This window comes from Oryx dammah, unplaced genomic scaffold, assembly GCF_014754425.2.
Source record: "Oryx dammah isolate SB20612 unplaced genomic scaffold, SCBI_Odam_1.1 HiC_scaffold_8, whole genome shotgun sequence".
Taxonomy (NCBI): domain Eukaryota; kingdom Metazoa; phylum Chordata; class Mammalia; order Artiodactyla; family Bovidae; genus Oryx; species Oryx dammah.
Window position 1 is genome coordinate 16,717,646 of NW_024070192.1, and position 19,123 is coordinate 16,736,768.

Consider the following 19,123-nt stretch of genomic DNA (forward strand, 5'->3'; position numbering starts at 1 on the left):
TTCTGTGCACTGCCGCGCCCACCAGCCTCCTTCCTTCCACCCACTTCTCAGCACATTCATGGGTCCAGCTGCTTCTTCATTTAGACAGGGAGTTATTGTAAGATGCCTTGTGAGGAAGCTGAGGCGCATAGACGGGTGGTGGCCTGTCCACACTCACATAGCTGGTAAGCCTAGTTCTTAGCCTCTTGATTTCCAGCTCAAAGTGTCCCCAGGGCTGGGACCTGATGGGTTTGGGGCTCTGAAATGGGGAGGGGCAGTGCCCAGGAAACCAACTGGTCACACTAGCTTAGCTACACTGGGTGGCACTTTCTATATAAAGCACGTGGTCCTGAGTCTTGAAAACCCCTAGCTGGTTGTGTGTGTGTTTATTTGCTCAATTGTGTCTGACTCTTTGTGACCCCATGGACTGTAGTCTGCCAGGTTCCTCTGTCCATGGAATTCTCCAGGCAAGAATACTGGAGTGGGTTGCCATTTCCTTCTCCAGGGGATCTTCCTGACCCAGGGACTGAACCAGAGTCTCCTGCACTGGCAGACAGATTCTTTACCATCTGAGCCACTGGAGCTGGTCATGCTGAGCTTGACACAGACTCACCCCAACCAACCCCAAAGAGATGGATGTACCAACTAGGTTGCCAATTTATTGTTTTCAACAAAAATGAAATGCAAGGGAGTCCAGTATTCTTTCCTGGAGAATCCCATGGACAGAGGAGCCTGGTGGGCTACAGTCCATAGCGTCAAAAAGAGTGGGCTAAGACTGAAGTGGCTTAGACCCATGCACACACTAGATTCTGGAGTCAGCCTGAGATTGAGTCTTGGCTCTTCTGCTTACAAGCTGTATGAACCTGGAAACTTATCTCCTACTGCCTCAAGTATCTCATCTCTATATTGGAGCTAGGAATACCTACTTCATAGGTTAAACAAGTTGATGTTTGTAAATGGCTAGGAATGATGCCTGGCTTAGTGAAGGTTAGCTGTCATCACCGCCATCACCACCACCACGCTCCTCATCTTCGAGTGGACCAGATACTCAAATGCATGGCAGTGAGTCCCCCCCCCCACCCCCAAGGCAGTTCTTTGTGGAAAGTCGGATTCTTGATGAGCCGGTCACAGCAGCAGTGGACTGTGGAATCAGAGGAGAGGAAGCTGGCAGGTCTTAAGGGAGGTTTGCCCAGCCCTGCAGAGTCCTTGCTCCCCAGCCTTGCTTGACCTTGGAGCTGACTCTCCAAGGACCAGACAGCTCCAGATTTCCAGATTCTGTTTCTCTGTGCTTAATAAACACCATTTTGCCTTTCCGAGCCCCTTCTGTTCTCTCCTTGACATGATCTTTAAATATGCTAATGCCATCGATCAGGCTGTAATCAAGTCTTGCTCTTCCGGCCTTTTTTGGCCTGGGATTCAGACCTTCTCTCTCTGAAGGGGAAACTGCAGATGGCACGTTTCATCCCCCTGCCCCTTCCCCTCCAGTTGATTGTGTTGATTTCACTGACTTAACCTCCACACTGACTCCAGCCCTGAGTGGGAAGAGGGAGCCTTCTGAATCTCTCCACGACCTACATATTTATAGTTCTGACCACCTCAGGGGGGTTATGACAGCCTTAGGTTTAACACTCCTTCTGTAAAAGGATTCTATATCCCTTTTTATTTGTCCTGAGATTGCCTCCACCCACTTTCAAGGGCCCTTTCTGCCCTTCCCCTCCTCAACCCCAGCCGCTTCAGCCAATAAGCCTAATGGGTCAGGCTGGTCTCCTTAGCAGCCTTTTCAGTCCTCCTCAGGACTGCCTTCTGCTCCATTCTAGCATCTTCTCCCCAGCCAGACCTTTCCTTCCCAGCCAAACTCTCTTTGGACCCCTCCCTTGCCCTCTCTTCTTCCTGTCCGAGCCCAGACCAGAATCAGCTTTCATCCATTGAACCAGCCAGTTTTGGAAGAAAAGATAAATATGAGGAATCCAAACAGGAATAAAAGACAATGCCATGTCCTTCCAAACAGTAGGAGAGACAGATATGAGAACAGGTAGCAATGGGAGGGACCCAGTGAGAGGGGACTGAGCAAGCCTCCTCTGCCGTTGGCTTAACCAGGGAGGTCCATCGTCTGAAGCTGTATGTCTCAGAACACTTGTGATGAAAAACCAGTTCTTGATTTTTAAATTTCTAATCTGTTGCAGAATGATACAATTGCAAAATATAGTAGGAACTGAATTATTAGAAAAAGGAAGCAATGAGAAAGACATACAGACCTAATATTCAGAACATAATAAGAACTCAGTAACTGTAATCTATTATAATTTCTGACCTCATGACTTACAAAAATAAGAAAAAATACAAAGGAAAAGCCCAATTTTAAAAATTATTAGATCTAATAGACATAAAACTACTCTATCAAATTGCTTAAAAATTTTTACATGCTTACTCTCAATTTCTACATCTACCTTGTCACAACTGGCAACAAATAGTTTGCAGGCAGATCATGCTTGGATAGCACTAGAATGCTTCTGAAGTGTGAGGTCAGGAATGTGGCCTCATGGAGGGAGCAGCTTATAAAATTGCATGAACATTGGGGGACATGGTGTTAATTACTCAGTTAATCTGTGCATTCATTCAACAAACATTTAATGAGCAGCAACTATATGCCAGTTGCCGTTAGATGCCAAAGCTAATAAAGATGAATATAACAGGGCCATAGCCCTTAAGATGTTCAGACTGGAAGGGGAGACAAGCTGCTTTGATGAATAATTAAAACCTAGTGAATTTAGGTCAATAACAGACCAGGCATCATGGGCATAGAGGGAGAAATATGAATTCTGCTCAGGGCCAACGAGGAAGGTCTATCACGTAAGTAATATTGTGCTGGGGTCTGAAAACGGAGAGGTAGATATTGAATTCCATGTAGCCTGCCAGCACTCAAGGGATGGGGGTGCAATGACTGGGTGATATTATTCATTCTCTCATTTAGAGCAACAGATAATAACAATACTAATGAAGATTTGTGGGGCAGTTTGTGCCATGTAGCTCTTTTACAAACACTTTCTCATTTAATCCTTACCTGAGCTCGGAGGTTGATAGCTTGCCCAAGGTCACATGACAGGATTCCATCCCACGTCCCCAGCTTCCACTCCACGGAGTGGTTGACTTGAGCCTAGACCTTCAGGGAGCTGTGCTATCACCTAGAGGAGGCCTTGGCTCCAGGAAAACAATGCTCTAAGACAAGTCTTCCCCTTTTTCTTTTCCAAGTGGATGGAAAAACAGAGGCAAGCTACATGACAGAGCTTAACAGTGACAGCAGACACTGTCTGCCAGGTGGGGCGCTGGGTCGAAGAGGCTCCTCAAGTGACCTGCCTACTCCTTCTCCTGACACTGAGTTTGTATCAATCAAGGGCAAATATGCTTACTGTGGACACAATTACCATATTTTTGCATGTATTAAGTGTGGCCAAAAGGGCCATTGAAGTTGTTTATTTTTAAGAGAAGTTTTTTTTTAAGGTGCACTGCAGTAAGAAGGATTGACACCCTGGGAACATTCTGGAAGTGGAAACAGATCAGAGGTGCCAGTCAGAAGTGCAGCGTCAAAAGGAAGGGCACATACTCACATATCTTTACAGAGGAATAGCATCCCTCTAGCCTAGACCAGTGGTTCTCAGCTAGGAGGGCTCCTGCCTCCTAGAGGACGTTTAGCAAAGTCTAGAGACATTTCTGGTTGTCACAACTGGGAAAGTTGCTGACACTTGGTGGGTAGAGGCCAAATATGCCACTAAACATCCTACAAAGTTCAAGACAGCCTCCACAGCATAGAAATGCCTCATTCAACACACCCAGAGTCCTAAGATTGAAGCAGTGAAGCCTAGACAAGAGTTTGGTACCATGGACAGCAGAAACCAGGCTTTCCACGGGCTACACTCCAAATGGAGACATTCGACTCTGTCTGAAAATCATCGGAGGGCAAGAGTTTCCTACTCTATACTTCCTGAATTCCATCATTTCCAAAACACTGAGGCCCCAAGGAAGGCACTGGGGTGAAACCAATGGTGGAGACATCCTGCTCAAGGCCACCTGGCTGGTAATGAGTAAACCCAGCATTTGAGGACTCTGGGGTCTTTGTGAATATTCCTCATCCCTCCACCAGGTTGGCAGCCAGCCCTCCTTCTCTTCCACCCCCCCTAATTAGGGGTTAGGGTCAGGGTTAGGTGTTAGGGGTTGGGGTTAGGTATAGTTTGTCCCTTTTTTTCTATTCATAAAATCCCATTTATACCTAGGAGAGTTCTCATAGAAACCTGCTGGTCTAATAAGTAAGGTGGTATTATTTCCATTTTACAGATCACTAATTTAAGTCTAGAGGTTAAATATACAATGTGCCCATCTGTCTGCTGAAGAGCTCTGAGCTCCTGGAGGGAAGACAGCTTCCCCATTCATCTCAGCCATCTCAGCCTCCAGCAAAGTCCTGTGTTCCAGCAGATACCAAAGGAAATGCTTTCAGTTAATAGTCAATTTTACCAGCAGATTAGACCCCAGGCTCCTGCCCCCAGGGACTCTGTAGCATCCATCCTCTTCTGGGTCCTTCTCATCACCAGTGAGGCACCCACTCTTCTGGAGTTTGACCTTACCATACCATTCCCCCTCCTCTCACAAACAGACAGTTACAGCTTCTTGGTGGGAAGCCACAGAATTGAGCCTCAGTCTGGCCTTTTCCCTTAGAGGTTCAGGTCAGAGGAGATTCTCCCTCAGGGTTCCTGGGAATACCTTCACTGTCTCCAGAGAAGCACATAAAATCTGGCCACCCTGACCTTCACTAGCCACTTACAATTCACAGAACAAGACAAAACGGCTTCTCAATCAACTGCATATGTGGACCTCATGTGGACCCTGATTCTAACAAACTGTAAACAAGCACCCTATAAATAAACAATTGGAAATATGAATTCTGATGAGATATTTTAAAGTGTGATAATGGCACTGTGGTTATACACTTAAAATGAATCGTAATCTTTTAGAGATACAAACTGAAATATTTACAAGGGAAATGACATGATGTCTGGGATTTTCTTTGAAGTAATATGGGAATACATCATGAGAAATGCTGGGCTGGAAGAAGCACAGGCTGGAATCAAGATTGCCGGGAGAAATATCAATAACCTCAGATATGCAGATGACACCACCCTTAGGGCAGAAAGCGAAGAGGAACTAAAAAGCCTCTTGATGAAAGTGAAAGAGGAGAATGAAAAAGTTGGCCTAAAGTTCAGCATTCAGAAAACTAAGATCCTGGCATCTGGTCCCATCACTTCATGGGAACTAGATGGGGAAACAGTGGAAACAGTGTCAGACTTTATTTTGGGGGGCTCCAAAATCACTGCAGATGGTGACTGCAGCCATGAAATTAAAAAACGCTTACTCCTTGGAAGGAAAGTTATGACCAACCTAGATAGCATATTAAAAAGCAGAGATATTACTTTGCCAACAAAGGTCTGTCCAGTCAAGGCTATGGTTTTTCCAGTGGTCATGTATGGATGCGAGAGTTGGACTGTGAAGACAGCTGAGCACCAAAGAATTGATGCTTTTGAACTGTAGTGCTGGAGAAGACTCTTGTAAGTCCCTTGGACTGCAAGGAGATCCAACCAGTCCTTCCTAAAGGAGACCAGTCATGGGTGTTCATTGGAAGGATTGATGCTGAGGCTGAAACTCCAATACTTTGGCCACCTCATGCAAAGAGTTGACTCACTGGAAAAGACCCTGATGCTGGGAGGAATTGGGGGCAGGAGGAGAAGGGGGCAACAGAGGATGAGATGGCTGGATGGCATCACCGACTCGATGGGCATGAGTCTGAGTGAACTCCGGGAGTTGGTGATGGACAGGGAGGCCTGGCGTGCTGTGATTCATGGGGTCGCGAAGAGTCGGACACGACTGAGCGACGGAACGGAACTGAGCTGAATATGGGAAAGGAGGAGGTGGATGAGGATAGTAATGAAACAAGACTGGCCATGAGTTGTTAATTGCTGAATCTGGGTCATGGGCACATGGCAGGATATGGTAACAATTTTTTCTATTTTTCTGTATTCATGGCATGTGAGAGCTGCCTGCGACCTCATAGGGACTGTATGGGCCAGAGTTTCCAAAGCATTTTCTGTGGAACTCCCAAGATTCTAAAAAGTTGCCCCAAGGACTAATGCTTGAAATGGGGTTGGGGGAGAAGCTGGTGATAAGGAGACTGGATAGGGGGCTCTGAGACTTCACTTTTGCTTGAACCAGTTTTATACTGGTGGAGAAGGCAATGGCAACCCACTCCAGTACTCTTGCCTGGAAAATCCCATGGACGAAGGAGCCTGGTAGGCTGCAGTCCATGGGGTCGCTAAGAGTCGGGCACGACTAAGCGACTTTACTTTCACTTTTCACTTTAATGAGCTGGAGAAGGAAATGGCAACCCACTCCAGCGTTCTTGCCTGGAGAATCCCAGGGATGGGGAAGCCTGTTGGGCTGCCGTCTATGGGGTCGCACAGAGTCGGACACGACTGAAGCGACTTAGCAGCAGCAGCAGCAGTTTTATACTGGGGAAAGGATTTCACTTTGGGAAAAGGATTCCGCCCAGAAGAGGAAGCAATTTTTCTAAGATGAGCTATGTTAGGACAGGGCTGGACAGAGCCCAGTCTCCTGCCTCTTGGCCTCGTCTGCTCTGTATTGATGCCCCACAGCCCCTGCAAGATACAGGGGGGAACCTGAAGCCTCGGTTTAGTGAGCCACAGCCCAGATAGGGGCAGGGCTGTACCATCCATTCCTCAAGGTGCTCGCGGGCATGCAGCCTCCGTGGGCCACGCATTGCCAGATTTCCAAAGCTGGGCCTGTGGCTCTGAGCCAGCCTCAGCTTTGCCGGCTGCCATCTGGCCAAGCCCCAGTAGCTCAGCTGGATGTGAGCCAGCACCTCCAGGCATGCCTGAGCTGGAGAAGTGCTAACCAGGGTGCAGCCCACCGGACACACAGCAGCAGCTGCTCATTCCAGAAGAAGGCCTCATGCTTGCTCCTTCCTGAGCCCCTACTATGTGAGAGGACTGGCCTGAGACTGGCCAGACCGTTCTATCCCGATGTGGTCAGGGGAAGGGGTGATAAAGGCTGGAATTATTGGATACCACCAGCATGCCACTTCCCTGCTGGCTCAGCGGTAAAGAACCCATCGGCAATGTAGGAAATGCGGGTTTGATCCCTGGGTGGGGAAGATTCCCTAGAAAAGGAGATGGCAACCCACTCTAGGACTCTTGCTTGGGAAATCCCATGGACAGAGGAGACTGGCAGGCTACAGTCCATGGGGTTGCTTAGAGCTGGACATGACTTAGCAACTAAATAAGAACAACAACAACAATAATCATCAGGCCACACAGGAAAGGCTCCTGAGTCGTGAGGCAGAGGAGGAAAGAAAGAGAAATTACCTGTGAGACAGGTAGGAGATCCTGTCACAGGAAACAGAGCCTGGGAAGACTCAGGAGGGCATGAAGGAATGCCAGAGATGAATAAGGCCATGCTGGCTGCACAAGGGATCTCCCCTTTGCCCCTCCACACTCACCCCACACTTTTCCCTCCCTGCAGAGCAGTCTAGGGCTGACTAGTGTGAACTGCACCAATGGGCTTCCTCACCCTCCCACTTCCCGTTGGATTTGGCCAATAGGAAGCCCCGGCTGAAGATCAAAGGAAAGGAGGGAAGTGAGTTGGGATATTTAGCCCACCAGCTTTCTCCCTGTGGGGTAGCTGTGGGCTGGGTATGTCCCTTGACTGAGGCTCCGCATTACTCTCCTGGCAGCCTCTCTCCATGACTCTCTTTCATGGTTCGTAACCTTCACTCACAGTTAACTACAAGAAATCCTATGGCTTCCCCAGTTTGTGCAAATTTTTGTAAACAATTCCTTTAATAATCCTTCTCACTTATCCAGATTCGGGTGGGCCATTCATTTCCCAGCTAAGACCTTGATCAATGCAGGCTGCTCAGAAGCTGACTTTGCAAATGGGATTGCACAATGAGCCTTTTTCTGCATGTAACCCTAGTGAACTGGAGGGACGTCGAGGCCTCCCCAGGGCACCTGACTGGACCGAGGAGAGGGCAAAGGGTGAAGGGATGTGAGACAACCCAAAACAAAGGAGCAGAGACCCCAGTGGGGGGCATCTGATTAGAGGTGTGGTTGGTGGAGGTGACAGGAGCAGACCTGGGGGGTCTCCCCAAACCTCGGTGGAAGGATGTTGTTATGGGGCAGGGGAAGGAAGGAGGTGGAGAGGTCCAGGACAAAGCCACAAGGCCAGGCTCAGCCCATCCCTCTCCAGCTGTGCTGAGGAAGAGAGCTGTGCATGGCACAACTCCAGGAGTGCCCTGGGTGTCTGGGCCCATGGCTGCTGGATTCCCAAGGATGAGCCCCTCTGACTGGACAGGAAACTCCTGCCCAACCTACCTCCCCACCTGGCTCTGGATTCTCCTTGGTAAACATCTGGAGGAAGCCAGAATGAATCCTGGACACTGCCATGCTCCCTACCTTGGCTCTTTTCCTCAAGCTCTCTCTGCCGGCTTCCTGGAGTGCTCTGGCCCTCTCTAGGATGGCTGGATTCTCCTCTTGGTGGCCACAGCACTCCAGGCCCACTTCTCTCCTCCATCAGTTGCCATCTTATCTTAGGGTTGTGTCCCCAGACTTGCCTCCTAGCCCTGGCCTAGCCGTTCCCTTGCTGTGTGATTTGAGGCAAGTCACGTTTCCTCTCTGGATCTTAGTTTCCTTGGCTGTGCAAGGGTAGTGGTAGCAGGTGGGTGGTATGATAGGGGACCTCTCCTGTCCCTTTTAGGCTTGCCTAAATCCATGGATCTGTGTCTTTTGTCTCACTGATAGATGATGCAAGAGAGAGAGTATGCTTCACTCACTCATCCTTGTATTCCCCACAGCACTTAACAGAGGGCCCAGCCGGTAAGGGTTGGATGGATGGATGGGTGGGTGGGTGGGTGGTTGGTTGGATGGATGGATGGGTGGGTGGGTGGGTGGTTGGATGGATGGATGGGAGGGTGGGTGGGTGGTTGGATGGATGGATGGGAGGGTGGGTGGGTGGATGGATGATAAATCTCCCTGGAGTGGAGGAAGGCAATTCATTCCATGGCCCTAAGTTGATAGAAATGTCCCCTGGGAACTTCCCACCACCTCTGCCCACTCCCTGATTAATCCTGCACATTCTTAACCTCTCCTAAGAAAACCATCCCTTGAAAGGTGCTTCGGGAACCAGCAGTAATTGTTATCCTTTAAATAAACACGGGCTTCCCAGGTGGCACAGTAGTAAAGCATCTGCCTGCCAATGCAGGAGACTCATTTTACTCCCAAGCTGCCCAAGCCACCCAAGCTTGGACAGCTTGGGAGAAAATAAAAGTATTCATTTTATTTCCTTGTGTTCTCTCTGGATTATTTTTAAATCCACAAGTTGCTTTTATAACAAAATCTTTTTTTAAAAGAAACTTTTAAAAAGTCACGATTTTTTTTAATGACTTAAAAAGTTTTAATTCATGATAATTTTTATTTTGCTTTCTAGGAGGGGAACTGAGTAGGTGAGAATTGAGGCAAAGGTGGGGAGAAATAAGAAGACTCATTGTTGATTTAAAATTCTTTGGTACCTTTGGATTTTTGTACTATGTGTGTTTACCATCAATTAAAAGATAAATACAAATTTAAGAAATCACTAATCTGGGACTTCCATGATGGACTGATGGTTAAGAATCTGCCTTGCAATGCATGGGACATGGGTTTCATTCCTGGTCTGGGAACTAAGATCCCACATGCCAAGGGACAGGTAAGCCTGTATACAGCAACTACCGAAGCCTGCGCACCACAAATAGAGAGTCTGTGTGCCTCAGCAAAAGATTCCGCAAGATGTAATGAAGATCCTGTGTGCCCAGCTAAGCCCCCCAATAAATAAATAAGATAGATAAAAAGAAAGCATTAACCCATGTTTAGATATTCTTACAGAGAAACGAAATGGTTGGATGGTTGGATGGCATCACTGACTCAATGGACATAAGTTTGAGCAAATTCTGGTGAAGGGCAGGGAAGCCTGGCGTGCTGCAGTCCATGGGGTCACAAAGAGTTGGACACGACTTAGTGACTGAAAACAGAGAAATGAGGCACTTTTACATGCAATAGCTCACTTAATCCTCACCACAACTCTAAGTAGCCATGACTAGTCTTGTTTTTAGATGAGGAAACCAGTACTCACAGAGGATTAAAGGTTTGCCCAAGTTCCTTAGTTGGTATGATGTGGCACTGAGACTCAGACTCACTGCCAGTGAGGCTTAGTTTGCCAAATATACTTCCCTTTCAGAAAAACAAACTGGCATTTTGATGTATGATTCAGTCTCTGGGAGGTTTGTTTATTGTGAGTCAGCCCTACTGAGCTCTCTTCCATTGGAGGCAACTGAAATAACAAAGTGCCCAATGGTGCAAAGTTGAGACTGAGACACAGGGCTGAGGAGACCCCATCAAACCTCAGACACGGCACTCCCCACACCAACCATCACACCTCAGCTCCTCACCTGGACTCTTTGGAAATTCTACTTTAAACCTTACTGGCTCTAGGAACCTCTCACCAGTACCCTAGGCTAGCTCTTTGGGCTTCCTCTGGCCACTAAAAACGCGCCTGTCTACAGACTGCTTTCCCTGCTCCACCCTCAGTTCTATGCCTGTTCACAAGTCCACTCTGGTGTTCCTAGCCCTGAGCCGGGAGCACAGCAGGGACTCAATAGGTATTCGTCAAATGAATAAACCAGTGGCCAGGTCGCTTCTCTTGCCAGCTCACCCTTCTTGTCTCCTTTTCTATGTCCTGCACCTGTGCTGGGGTGCAGGAATATGGGAGATGGGTCCAGATGACACCCGAGGACTCTGTGCTTAGAAACTCCAAGTCTATCTCAGGCCAGCACTTGCCTCATCTGGCCAATGAAAGTGTCCTCTTTCCCAGGCTGTCCAACCCCCGGTTCTGATTTCCCACAAGGCCCAGGGCCTTGGGAAGGGGGCTGTTCTGGTGGGTGGGTGAGCCACTGGCCCCTCTGTTCCCAGGGTGGCTGAGCTCGGTGGGGTCGGGATGGTGGTGGAGTCAGGGTAGCAGTGTAGGGGGAGGGTGCTATGGGAAGCCTCAAGTGGCTCCAGGCCACCCTTGAGCGGCGTCGCCTCCGAAAGCCTCCAAATTGCTTATTTCTGCGTCTTCGCCTGCTCTTCTCTCTTCCTCTGCACCTCTTTGCCACTCCTCTCGGAACTCCCCGCCCCAACGCCCCAAGCTGAGCCACTTCTCCCAGAATGACAAGAGGAGACGAGGCAGAAGAAGACCGAGATCTTTTCTCTCTGGAGCTCGTTCAGATTTTCCATAAGCCGCAGACCCGACACCCAGACCCCGCCCACCGCAGCCCCTGCCCACCGTCCCTCCAACTTCCCCTCCCCAAGGGCTCCTCCCCTCTTCCACCCTCCTCTCCTCTCTCCGCCGCCCCCACCTCAACCGCCCCCATCCCAATTTGGCAGTGGAATTTCTGCACCCCAGCAATTTCAGCATGCCAAAACCGTGGGAAAGCCCTGCGCCGCTAATGAGCTCAAGCTGACCTGGTCTCCCGGCCGAGGCTGCTGCATTTAACAACCCCTCGCTCTAGCAGGGCCGTCATTGACTTCCCAAACACTTTTTCATCATTATTCCATGTAGCCTTTCGTTGGGCACCTGCTATGGACGAGACCTTCACTGGAGGAGGGGGTGGCGGGACTGGGGACACCACCTTCTTCCTCGTGGATTTATAATCTTGCAGAAGCAGCTCCAATGTTTGTGAGAGGAGAGGTCACCCCTAGGAAGCCAACACAACTGCAGTCTGGTTTGGGTCATGTGGCCAGCCAGCTTGGTGACCTTGAAATAGTCCCTTCCTCTCTCCCTGGACCTTGGTAATTCTATTTGTAAAACAAAGAGTTGAATTACCTTGGCACCTTCCCAATTGTAGTTTTGTGATCCTTTACAAGATGGTGAAATAAATTTAGTGAGTCAGAACCAGCATTCAAATAAGAGAGAAAAAAAAAGGAAGCAACAACTATATTAGAATCAGAGTGATACACACAGTAGAGGTAAGTATTGCATAAAGAACTGGTCATATGTACATGTGTGTATTTTGTATCTATGTGTGTTTACATGTCTCTATAGTTGAGTATATACGTGTATCCATTGTGTGCATATATACACTTAATGTATGTTGAGTGTGTGACATGTGTGGTGTCTTGGGTCATAATACAGAGTGCTTTTCTTATAATAGGTCACATCGAAGTATTTTGGGAAACACTAATGTATATGCTCCCTAAGGCTTTTCTGGCTTACATGGTTCCAAACGCAGTTAAAAGAGGAGCCTGAAGGATCACCACGGGACAGGGAAGGATTCACAAAGGAGATTGTGAGATTTGTACGTTCAAAAATGAGGGAGAGACCAAGAGAGGAGGCTGGGGGAAGTGTGGAAAGTCTGCTGGATTTGGTGATGCCAGATCAAGCCCTGAGCCTTTGGAGTGGGAGCACTGACTCCAAGACCCTAGACTACCAGAGAACTAACCCTAGGGAGTATCAAATAGTGAGAACTCACACAAAGGAAACCACTTGAATACAAAACCCAGCATCACCCAACCCCCAGTAGCACCCTGTGCAGGATGCCTCATCTAAACAGCAAACAAAATAAAAATACAAACCCAATCATCAGCAGACAGGATTACCACCTCACTCAGCCTTGACATCAGAGGAAAAACAAACAAACAAAAATTCAGCACAAATCTCACCCTATAAGAAGCCTACACAAACCACTGGACCAGCCTTGAAAGTGAAGTCGCTCAGTCGTGTCCGAATGGGACTCGTGCACTCTAGCCCACCAAGCTCCTCTGTCCATGGGATTCTCCAGGCAAGAATACTGGAGTGGGTTGTTGCCATTTCCTTCTCCAAGGATACTGGAGTGGGTTGCCATTTCCTTCTTCAGGGATCTTCTTGACCCAGGGATCGAACCCAGGTCTCCCACATTGCAGGCAGATGTTTTAACCTCTGCACCACCAGGGAAGCCCTTAAATACAAGAATCCAAGTACTAACATCAAAGATTTCAAGGGAGGAAAGGAAGCCAGGTTGAAAGAAGAAGGGGAAGGATGTGGGAGAGGGGGGATGAAAGGGGTGTCCTTATAGACATCTCCTGTCACCTACAGATACCCAGGTGTTTTGGGACTTTTCCCTGGGCCTCCAGAGAAGGGAGGACTGGAACTCAGCCCTACCAGAAATCAGACCAGACCAGAACCAGAAATCAAGGACCAGCCTTAGGAGGGCAGAAACCAAAAGGAAGAATGAATTCAACCTTAAAGCCTGGGAAAAGGAGACCTCAAACACAGTAAGTTAAAAAAAATAATAATAATGAAAAGGCAGAGAAATACTACACAAATGAAGGAACAAACTAGAAGCACAGAAGTCCAAATAAATGAAGAAGAAATAGGCAAACTTCTTGAAAAAGAATTTAGAATAATGATAGTAAAGATGATCAAAAACCCTGACAACAAAATGGAGAAAATGCAAGAATCAATTAACAAAGACCTCGAAGAATTAAAGAATAAACATATAGAGACAAACGACACAATTACTGAAATTAAAAATACTCTAGAAGGAATCAATAACAGAATATCTGAAGCAGAAGAACGAATCAGTGACCTGGAAGATAAAATGGTGGAAATAACTTCTGAAGAGCAGAATAAAGTAAAAAGAATGAAAAGAACAGAGGATAGTCTCAGAGACCTCTGGGACAATATCAAAGACATAAACATTCGAATTATAGGGGTCCCAGAAGAAGAAGAGAAAAAGAAAGGGTATGAGAAAAATTTTGAAGAGATTATATTTGAAAATTTCCCCAACATGGAAAAGGAAATAGTCGATCAAGTCCAAGAGGCACAAAGAGTCCCATACAGGATAAACCCAAGGAGAAACACACCAAGACACATATTAATCAAACTAACAAAGACTAAACACAAAGAAAGAATATTAAAAGCAGCAAGGGAGAAGCAACAAGTAACATACAAGGGAAACCCCCTATGCTTAACAGCTGATCTTTCAGCAGAAACTCTTCAGGCCAGAGGGGAATGGCAGGATATATTTAAAGTATTGAAAGGGAAAAATCTACAACCAAAATTACAGTACCCGGCAAGGATCTCATTCAAAATTGATGAAGAAATAAAAAGCTTTTCAGTCAAGCAAGAGTTAAGAGAATTCAGTACCACCAAACCAGCTTTACAACAAATGTTAAAGGGACTTGTGTAGTCAAGAAATACAAGGGAAAAAAAAAGATCTACAAAATAAACCCCAAACAATAAAGAAAATGGCAATAGGAACATATATATCAATAATTACTTTAAATGAAAATGGATTAAATGTTCCAATTGAAAGACACAGACTGGCTGAATGGATACAAAACAAGATCCATGTATATGCTGTCTATAAGAAACCCACTTCAGACCTAAAGACATATACAGACTGAAAGTGAGAGGATGGAAAAATAAATTCCATGCAAATGGGAAGCAAAATAAAGCTGGAGTAGCAAGCCTCATATCAGACAAAATAGACCTTAAAGAAGATTACAAGAGATAAGGAAGGACACTATATAATGATCAAGGGATCACCCCAAGAGGAAGACATAACAATTGTAAATATCTATGCACCCAACATATGAGCACCTCAATACATAAGACAAACACTAACAGACATAAAAGGAGAAATTGACAGTAACCCAATAATAGTAGGAGACTTAAACACCCCACTCACACCTGATGATCTGTTTTGACAGGTCATCAAAACAGAAAATTAATAAGGAAGCACAAGTCTTAATTGATACATTAGATGAGGTGGATCTCATTGATATCTTCAGGAGATTCCATCCAAATGCAGAAGAATACACCTTCTCAAGTGCACATGGCATATTCTCCCTGATAGACCATACCTTGGGTCACAAATCAAACCTCAGTAAATTTAAGAAAATTGAAATCATATCAAGCATTTTCTCTGAGCACAAGGCTATGAGACTAGATGCCAATTACAAGAAAAACACCATAAGAAACATGAACACATGGAGATTAAATAACACGTTTCTAAATAACCAACAGGTTACTGGAGAAGTCAAAAGGGAAATCAGAAAATTTATAGAAAGAAATAACAATGAAAACACAACAACTCAAACCTATGGGATGCAGGAAAAGCAGTTCTAAGAGGGAAGTTTATAGCAATACAATCCTACCTTAAGAAATAAGAAAAACATCGAATAGACAACCTAACTTTACACCTAAAACAATTGGAAAAAGAAGAAAAAAAAACAAAACCCCAAATTAGTAGAAGGAAAGGAATCATAAAGATCTGAGCAAAAATAAATGAAAAAGAAATGAAAGAAACAATAGTAAAGATTAATAAAACTAAAAGCTTGTTCTTTGAGAAGATAAACAAAATTGACAAATCTTTAGCCAGACTCATCAAGAAAAAAAAAGAGAAGAGTCAAAGCAACAAAATTAGAAATGAAAATGGAGAGGTTACAACAGACAATGCAGAAATACAAAGGATTATAAGAGACTATTATGAACAACTATATGGCAAAAAAATGGATAACCTGGAAGAAATGGACAGATTCTTAGAAAAGTTCAGTCTTCCAAAACTGAGCCAGGAAGAAATAGAAATTATGAACAACCCAATTACAAGCACTGACATTGAAGCTGTGATCAAAAATCTCCTCAAAAACAAAAGCCCAGGACCAGATGGCTTCACAGGAGAATTCTATCAAACATTTAGAGAAGAGCTAGTGCCTACCTTCTAAAACTCTTTCAAAAAATTGCAGAGGAAGGAACACTTCCAAACTCATTCTACGAGGTCACTATCTCCCTGACACCAAAACCAGACAAAGACAACACAAAAAGAAAACTACAGGCCAATATCACTGATGAACACAGATGCAAAAATCCTCAAAAAAGTTTTAGCAAACAGAATTCAGCAACACATCAAACAGCTCATACACCATGATCAAGTTGGGTTTATTCCAGGAATGCAAGGATTCTTCAATATATGCAAATCAATCAATGTGATACACTATATTAACAAGTTGAAAGATGAAAACCATATGATCATCTTAATAGATGCAGAAAAAGCCTTTGACAAAATTCACCATTTATGATTACAACTCCTCAAAAAGTGCACATAGAAGGAACCTGCCTCAACATAGTAAAGGCCATATATGATAAGCCTACAGTAAACATTATTCTCAATGGTGAAAAACTGAAAACATTCCCCCTAAGATCAGGAACAAGACAAGAGTGTCCACTTTCACCACTATTAGTCAACATAATTCTGGAAGTGCTAGCTACAGCAATCAGAGAAGAAAAAGAAATAAAAGGAATCCAGATCAGAAAAGAAGTAAAGCTCTCACTGTTTGCAGACAACATGATACTGTACATAGAAAACCCTAAAGATAGTATCAGAAAATTACTAGAGTTAATCAGTGAATTCAGCAAAGTTGCAGGATACAAAATCAACACACAGAAATCACTTGCATTTCTATATACTAACAATGAAAACTCAGAAAGAGAAATTAAGGAATCAATCCCATTCACCATTGCAACAAACAGAATTAAATATCTAGGGATAAACTTACCTATGGAGAAAAAAGAACTGTACACAGAAAATTATAAGACACTAATGAAAGAAATCAAAGACTACATAAACAGATGGAGAGATAGTCCATGTTCCTGGGTAGAAGAATCAATATTGTGAAAACGAGTGTATTACCAAATGCAATCTACAGATTCAATGTGATCCCTATCAAATTACCAATGACATTATTCACAGAACTAGAAAAAAAAAGTTCACAATTCATATGGAAACAAAAAAGACCCCAAATAGCCAAAGCAGCCCTGAGAAAGAAGAATGGAGCTGGAGGAATCAACCTTCCTGACTTCAGATTATACTACAAAGCTACAGTCAGCAAGACAATATGGTTCTGGCACAAAAACAGAAATATAGACTAGTGGAACAAGATAGAAAGCCAAGAAATAAACCCATGCACCTATGGGTACTTCATTTTTGACAAAGGAGGAAAGAATATACAATGCAGCAAAGACAGACTCTTCAATAAATGGTGCTGGGTAAACTGGACAGCTACATGTAAAAGAATGAAATTAGAACACTTCTTAACACCATACACAAAGATAAACTCGAAATGGATTAAAAACCTAAATGTAAGACCAGAAACCATAATACTCTTAGAGGAAAACATAGGCAGAACACTTGATGACATAAATCGAAGCAAGATTCTCTATGACCCACCTCCTAGAGTAATGGAAATAAGAGCAAAAGTAAAAAGGGGGACCTGATTAAACTTAAAAGCGTTTGCACAGCAAAGGAAACTATAAGCAAGGTGAAAAGACAACCCTCAGAATGGGAGAAAATAATAACAAATGAAACAGCTGACAAAGGATTAATTTCCAAAATATACAAGCAGCTCATACAACTCAATCAAAAAGTGAGAAAAAGACTTAAACAGACATTTCTTCAAAGAAGACATACAGATGGCTAACAAATACATGGAAAGATGCTCAACATTGCTCATTATTAGAGAAAAGCAAATCAAAACTACAATATCACCTCACACTGGTCAGAATGGCCATCATCAAAAAGTCTAGAAACAATAAATGCTGGAGAGGGTGTGGAGAAAAGGCAATGCTCTTGCACTGTTGGTGGGAATGTAAATTGATTCAGCCACTATAGAGGATGGTATGGAGATTCCTTAAAAAACTAGGAATAAAATCACCATATGACCCAGCAATCCCACTCCTAGGCATATACCCTGAGGAAACCAAAACTGAAAAAGACACATGTATCCCATTATTCATTGCAGCACTATTTACAATAGTTAGAACATGGAAGCAACCCAGATGTCCATCAACAGATGAACAGGTAAAGAAGTTGTACATATATACAGTGGAATATTATTCAGCCACAAAAAGGAATGCATTTGAGTCAGTTCTGATGAGGTGGATGAATCCAGAACCTATTATACACAGTGAAGTGAGTCAGAAAGAGAAAGATAAATATTCTAAGGCATATATACAGAATCTAGAAAAATGGTACTGAAGAATTTATTTCAGGGCAGCAATAAACAGACATAGAGAATAGACTTATGGACATGGGGAGAGGGGAGGAGAGGGTGAGATGTATGGAAAGAGTAACACGGAAACTTACAGTACCATATGTAAAATAGATAGCCAACAGGAATTTGCTGTATGGCGCAGGAAACTCAAACAGGGGCTTTGTATCAACCTAGAGGGGTGGGATGGGGTGGGAGATGGAAGGGAGGTTCAAAAGGGAGGGGATATGTGTATACCTATGGCTGATTCATGTTGAGGTTTGACAGAAAACAACAAAATTCTGTAAAGCAATTATCCTTCAATAAAAATAAATAAATTTTAAAAAATGGGTAGAGGGACTTCGTTGGGGGTCCAGTGACTAAGACTCTTTGCTCCCAATGCAGGGGGGCCTGGATTCAGTCTCTGGTTGGGGAAATAGATCCCGCGTGCCACAACTAAGAGTTCACATGCTGCAACTAAAAAAAGAAAAATCCCGTATGCCACAGCAAAGACTGAAGATCTCAAGTGCTGAAACTAAGAATTGGCACAGCCAAAATAAATAAACATATATATATACATTTAATGGGTAGGATTTCTACCAACTCAGAAATGTAATTCAGGGACGAAAGGGAGAAGGGGAAATGGCATTCCACGTAGAGGCATCCTTGTGAACAAAGGCCCAGCAGGTGGACTCTGCTTGTTCTCTATGGGGAACAGGGAGTCCTGTGACTGTGGAGTAGAGTATGACTGGGGGGTCGTGAGGTTGGACAGGTGGGCTGGGGTCACAGCTTGCGGAGGTCCCTGGCTTCCACATGGGGGTTTCTCATAGGGGTGGTAGGGAGCCCGGTGAGGCTTTCAATATCCTAACAACCCCCTGAAGGATCCCAAGACTCCATGTTCTTCCTCCTCTTCCAGGAAAGGACTTTCTGGACTGAGTTATACTAAGATGTGACCGACTGACAAGACTTTATGAACAAGCTGTTTCATGGCATAGTTGGTATTTTAC